Source organism: Onychostoma macrolepis, chromosome 03 (genome assembly GCF_012432095.1).
Source record: "Onychostoma macrolepis isolate SWU-2019 chromosome 03, ASM1243209v1, whole genome shotgun sequence".
Lineage (NCBI taxonomy): Eukaryota > Metazoa > Chordata > Actinopteri > Cypriniformes > Cyprinidae > Onychostoma > Onychostoma macrolepis.
In genome coordinates, this window is record NC_081157.1 from 37887339 (window position 1) to 37894519 (window position 7181).

At 37.7% G+C, this 7181-nt stretch overlaps 1 long non-coding RNA gene across 1 annotated transcript; it reads right to left on the reverse strand.

Annotated features, from left to right (window-relative positions):
• Positions 1 to 867: 867 nt before the first annotated feature.
• On the reverse strand, positions 868 to 4952 carry LOC131535923 (uncharacterized). Its single transcript, XR_009269782.1, has 3 exons — positions 4663 to 4952; positions 3968 to 4164; positions 868 to 3666 (listed from the first exon to the last, which is right to left on the reverse strand). It is a non-coding gene; the product is annotated as an uncharacterized LOC131535923 (long non-coding RNA).
• Positions 4953 to 7181: the final 2229 nt, after the last annotated feature.

Sequence of the window (7181 nt, forward strand, 5' to 3'; positions counted from 1 at the left end):
TCTCAGATCCAAGATCACCTCTCCAAACCTAGCTAAATAATATTAAGCACAATCGGCAAAACAGCAGAAACAGATATCCTATCTGTGACTTGCCTATCTGATAAAATACTCTAATAGAAGTATATTCCTCATTCTATTTTATTCTTATTAAGAATGATTATTTTAAGTAAAACAAACAAACAAAAAAAAAAAACACCTTACATACAGTACCCAAAAATTGTGCCTTAATGATTAATTGTGGATTATTGTGATGTTTTTATCAGCTCTCATTCTGATGGCACCCATTTACTGCAGAGAACGTAAAGCTAACTTTTTCCAAATTTGTTGCGATGAAGAAACAAACTCATCTACATGTTGGATCCTTAGTGAAAAATAAATATACTAAAATGTATTTGAATTATATTTATGTAATGCTAAGTACACCACAAATACATTTACATATTTATGCACTTAATAAAAATACCCTGCAATTGTACTTTTGTTATGCTAAACTGGTAAACTTAAAATCTGCTGAATTGGAACAACTAGTTTTGCACTTAATCCACTTCAATTGTATGGAAGCAGTGCTGAAGTCCAACTAAAGATATACTGAAGTATATTTGACTTAGGGCTGGGCGATATATATCGAACACGATATTCATGCGCATCTTGTCAGTAAAGCCGGTTCCGTGATTAGCGCTAAATCTCCATCACCTGTTTTCAAATATTGCGCCATTTAATACACAGAGCCGTAGTTCAATGACAAGCTACGCAATATCGCGTTCATTATCGCAGATGAATCGCCTTCGATAATGAACGCATATTGCGTAGCTTGTCAGTGAACTCTGTGTATTAAATGGCGCTAATCACGGAACCGGTGTCCTGACATTTTATCCTACCCGTCAGATTTTCCCACCAGGGCTTACTGCGCATGCGCAAATCAATATTGCTTCTTTTTTCTCATGCTGAACAACAATATTTAATGTATCTGCATTACTGTATGGGTAGGTTTCGGGTTGGGGTAGGTGTAGACATTAATAAAACACAATCTAATAGGTAGAAAAAATTATTTATTGTTGGTTTCCGGTAGCTGTATCCCTTCTAGCCACAACTGCGAATATAACACATAATTACTGTATTTGCATTACTGTAAGGGTAGGTTTAGGGTTGCGGTATGTGTAGACATTAATAAATCATAATTTGACAGGTAGCATTTTTCGCTGTCGAATTGTACTACCTACTGTTTTAATGGGAGGTAGCAAAATCTGACAGGGTAGCACAAATCGACAGAACACCGGCTTTACTGACGAGATGCGCATGAATATCGTATTCGATATATACCGCCCAGCCCTAATTTGACTGTGCTAAAGTGGAACTATTGCAAGTTTACTCCAGGCACACTTTAAATATCCTGCATTTAAAGACTGATATTATTCAAAAGATCATACAATCCTCATCAATAATGACATTAAAACACATTTTAGGCTTAATATTAAGAAATTAATTGTGCACTGTGCACAAGAAGTATTCCAAATAAAGTTTAATTATAATTTTTATATCAGCAAGTCTTGAGTGATATGTCAGTAAACATGTTAATAGATTTGAACTACATGAAATAAATGTATTTTAAATATATTACTTTTTTACTAGGGATGTAAATTTACAGCAAATTTTCATTTTATTGTGCTCCAGCTATACATTCGCTCGAGAGTAAAAACTGCACTGAATTCCAATACAGTCTTCATTTTCACAGTCCATTTTATCATTTCTGTTCATGCCATCATTTCTCTCTCCTTATTTTTACTCAGCTCTTTATCTGCTGAATTTGTTAGCTAACTGCAACACACATACTGCTCAAGAGCACAGCGTGCTGAGCCACCAGATAAAGTAGGCAGATGATGGCTGGATGTCACTACTCAGAGTGAGACGTGTGTATAGAGTACACACTTCACTAAAAACCCTTGACCTTCTCAACAACCTCATCGCGTTAAGAAAGACTCTCTTGTCAAGAAACTCTTGTCATCATCCAGTGAATCGCAGCTGAACACACACACTTTCAGCAGCTGAAAGTGACACATGAACCCCTGGCAGAATGAGTAAAAATCTTAGACACCTCCAAAATATAAAAACTGAATCAGAGCGGATAAACTGATAAGAAACAGTAGGCTAACCCTCATTCAGAAAGCACATATTAAAGGGATAGTTCATCCAAATATCAAAACTCAACTCAACTGTTCCAAACTAGGGATGCACCGAATGTTCGGCAACTGAAATTGTTCGGCCGAAAATAGCAAATAAGCGAAAAGACCGAATAAATTGTACCGAACAATGACATGACACGATCAAATAGAGGTGCGCACTAATGCAGCAAACACGTCTGCAGTATGAAAGTATTTAAAACTGTCAGAGAAAGATGCAAAAATAATTACAAGCACCGACAGCGAGAGACTGCTTAGCGCTGCAGGTGGTTGATGCTGGTTACTGTAATGATTGAAATCGCGAAATGGCCTCAAACGATTAGTAAATAAACTGCAGAATGTTGTTTTCTAATACACGCACGGATTGCATGTATTCAAACAGCGCTGCACGAGCCCACAGCACCAGGGTTCAAAGTACAAAGCGCAAGGAAAATCTGCGCTAAAACACTGTTACTCGTCATTTGCATTTTTATTCATTTTTTTTTAAAGGCATGTGACAATCCGATACGTGCGACAAACATCTTCCCAAATTCGTAATGAGAATCATTTATAAATATGCTGTTGTCAACAAAAAGAAGCACTGAGGTCTTCACCAATAGTGTTCAAATTGGGATCTGTAATATATTCTAATGTTTTAAAAGAAGTGTGAAAAATGCGAAAAACCGTGTTCGGTATTCGGCCCAGTGTTTCATTTTGTTCGGCTTCGGGCCAAGCATTTTCATTTCGGTGCATCCCTATTCCAAACAATTGATGGTAGCTATTAACTTCCATAGTATTTTTTTTTTTTTTTTTAACCATGCTATGGAAGTCAATGGCTACCATCAAAAGTTGGGTTACCAGCATTCTTCAAAATATCGTCTTTTGTGCTCAATAGAAGAAAGAATCTCATACAGGTTTGAAGTGACTTGAGAACGAGTGAATGATTTGGATCCCTTTAAGGACATATAACTAATTTCTATATCCGATCCTATCCTTGCATATCACAACTGACAGTTCAGTTATTGAAAATGAATGTACAGTACACCACAAAATATACTGTAGCCATTACACTTGGGTCATAAATTAACTGTCAATGACTCAATAGTCCTAAGCTAACTTTTCTTCTAAAACATTTACCACATTCACACTTTTTAAATAAACTGAACAAAAACGTTCTCTTAAAATACACCAGAGCACTTTTGAATTTTACCACCCTCTCAGACACGCCTCCTTTCATTATGGTCATCTGGTCACCTTAATCTGATATCAAGCAACACCAAGTATTCAACAGTGCCATGAATTAATGACTAAAAAAACCAGATGAATTTGCACATTTAATATTTCAAAATTATAAATATGAACAGAATTGTGTTAGGCTTTCCTTCATTATGATACCTTTAACACACACAAACACAACCTACCGGCCTACAGCACTGTTCTGCAAATCCATGAGCATCGCACTCAAGACCAAATATGTTTGGCTGGCTCTGCGGCAGTTGTTTTGTTCCATCTACATTTTAAATGGAAGAAACTTCATTGTAATTTTATGAGCAGCCTAGAGCAATAATAAACAGCTTCTTCTCAGGCAAACAAAGCAAAGTGTGTTTAAGCTGTATTCATTTAACACTTTAATGCTTGAAATCTAGGCAAAGAGGGGACATCGTGCAGCACAGTGCACTTATAAACAGCAGTGGAACTTGAAGAGGTGGTTTACTGCTTTTTTTCTTTGCTTGGTTGTGTTTATGGGGTGCAATATAACATGTCTTCGTGTTTCGTTTGTTAAAAAACGCCTTATTTTTCATATCTTTCACCTTTATTGTAAGCTTCTTTCTCCTCTGTCATTTGAACGACCGGTTGACTTCCTGATTCTATGAAACCACTCCCTCAGAAACAGGCGATGGGCTCAGATTGGTCAGTTGGGCCGGTGTGTTGTGATTGGCTAAACTGCGTACTGCACATTGTCTGGAAACTTCACGCCCATCACCTTCACAGGCGACAGCTGTATGTACTGCGGTCAAATGTAAATAATGGTGTCAATATTGCCGTATCAGTTTGAGCCAGAATCAGACCCAGAAAGCAGTAATGAAGAGAGTCAAGCAGAACTTCCGCAAGCACGGCTCTTACAAAACGTTTCTGAATGGAAGTTTGCTGTTGTGATTACATATAATTTTTTGAAGTTCGTACACGTTTGTCTTATACACACAAAATAGCATTGAACTAACTGGCCTCTATAACCAAACAGCGTTGGCTTGTGTTTACGTTCTTGATCAAATCGAAAAATTACGTCATAAAGTATACATGGAAAATACATTTACAAAATTAGTACATAATTACACATTCGGGTCCAAAATGTTTATGCAGCGTTTGTCAAAGACACACGAAATAGCATTTAACTAACTGGCTACTAAAGCCAGCGTTGGCATTTGTTTACGTCCTTGATAAAACTAAAACATTACGTCTGAAATTATACATGCAAATACATTTAAAATTATGAAATCTTACTTACAGGTTGTGGCCCAACAACTGTTGCCTCTGGTTTTAAAGTTGGAACTGCTCCATGTTTTAGTAATAGTTTCTGTGTGAATCCGGCATTGAACTCGTGTAGATTCTGGAAGCTGTCTTCCGTAAAATGCGCAGCACAGAAAGCTGAATTAGGATTGTAATTGTCAGGAACATAATCAAACATAAATGTTAACCATTGTTGACGAACTACAGCGTCCGTAGGAAGCCCGAACACAGAAGACCTGACAGCTGGGTGAAAATAACACCGTTTCGATGGCATGGCTACGACTCTCCACTATAACTCTTCCTCTTCGACAAAGCCGCAGAACATGGCCTTGCCCCCTCTTTGGCATGTTCCGGAGGGAGGGGTTGATGCAAATTTATGGGTTTTTTACGTATGCAACCTGGGAAGTATCTCATTGTAGTCCCGTATGAGTCGTTTTTGTAGGCATTAAACTTCCTGATTTTTAAAAGACGATATCTCCGCTTACGTTGAACTTTCAGCGCAGCAACTTTGCAGATACTGTTCATGCACCAACAGCAACATTACACACTATTTAAAATGAAAAAAGTGAAATCGCAGTAAACCACCCCTTTAACACCTTGTATCTAGTGTCACACTGAGACGTGAAAACTGTATGTGATGCTTCCCATCAACCAAAAAAAAAATCATCTTTAGACATATAGACAGGACAGGGCATGTAAGAACACACCAGCTATGTTTTAAAACCTAGTTAGCTACCTAACTAGCCGAAATGTATCCCAAAGGCTGTTTTAAATTAGATGGACATCAGTTTTCAAGTACTTGAGTGCTCAGAAGTGATTATGAACAACAAAAGCATACTTTTATGTTTTATTCTTCAAACCGCTACAATTTTAATATGATGGGTTACATTAGCATTTAGCTTGGAACAACAGACTACTAAAATAATTTTCTAAATTCATATTTTTGTTGTTTTCTTAAAAGCTAAACATCCTTAAAACAAGACTAATTCACTTGAGAAGCAAATTGCCTACGATATTAAGACTTGTTTTCAGAAATAATGTCTTAAGTTTATTTTCTTACCCCACTGGCAAATTGTTTTTTAAATTTTTTTTTTAACCCCACTAAATATTATTAGATTTGTTTAAATCAACAAAAACATGAGCCAAAGGGGTAAGAAAAATGTTTAATTCAAGATACATTCTCTGAAAAGAAGCGGCAAATGCGTTCTTGCATTCAAAATCATTTAGACAGCGCAACAATCATTAATGACACAGCAGTGACGTAGTAACACAGATGCACACAAACACACTTGTCTTAAGGGTGGGCGAGAATAAAGCGAGGGAGAGGAAGGGAGTGTGTCTGTCTCCCAGATGTTAAGCTGCACTGGACCCTGACAGTAGCCCGAGACAAGCCGGGCCCTGTTGCCACAGCAACAGGATCAGATGAGGTGCCTCCTCAGACACTGAGCTAAACACAGTGTCTCTCCTGTGAGGGGAAACAAAATGGGAGATGCAAAGAGCACACGAGCGCTTTGATTATACGTGCGGTGCCGCTCATGTGTCAGAAGAACTGAAGATCACGCCGCAGATTGGAGAGACGGACCAAGCTCGTATGAACCCCATTTCCATAGCAATGACATGACAATGAGTATGATAATGAGGTGATGTCATAAATACCAGGATGTAATGCATTCTAAAAAAAAAAAAAGGCATTCGGGATGCTCACTTTCTGCTTTCATCACACATTAACACACACACCCTCTCACCAGCTGGGTGCTAATTGATCCTCCAGTGTCCCAGAAGGCTTTGATCTATTGATCATGGCAGTGTTATATCTGTGTGTATCAGAACGCTTAGCAGGGTTTGATCTTGGTCTGTTTTATGTTGGGAGAGTGTGAATTTATGTGCACTCTTCTGTACTTGAGTGGGTCGTACAGGCCACCAAAAGTTTTCTAGCACCTCAAAAGACATGATTTAGATGCCAGCAGATAAAGTTACAGTGGGAGTCTGCGTCAGTCTCGCCTCCCCCAAGCCCACCGAGTTTTAACAGACCCCCTAAAGTGTGCGCTGGGTTTGGTGGGGGCTAATTGAGAATGAATGGGGAAAAGTCATGTGAGAGGAGCAGTGTTGGGAAGGTTACTTTGGAAATGTAATGGGTTACAGATTACAAGTTACCCTATTTAAAATGTAATAGTCGTGTAACTTTTTCAATTACTTTACTAAAGTAATTTAACTAATTACTTTTGATTACTTTTCTAAATTTCTAATGAATGTTTTCAACTTTTAATCATTTTCAAACATTTACACCATGCGGGGTTAACAGTAGTATTCAACACTGATTACTGTCAGACTTTCAAAATCCTTCATTCATCACTTGAATTAGGATGATAATATTTGAACCACTTTTTACTTTGAGATTGATCTGAAGTTCAATGCAGATTTAAAATAATAAGAATTAGTTTACTGTTACTGTTTTTGAAACCAAATCTTTGCATGACTACAGGAAACACTGGCATCTAACAATGCTTTGGAAAAACC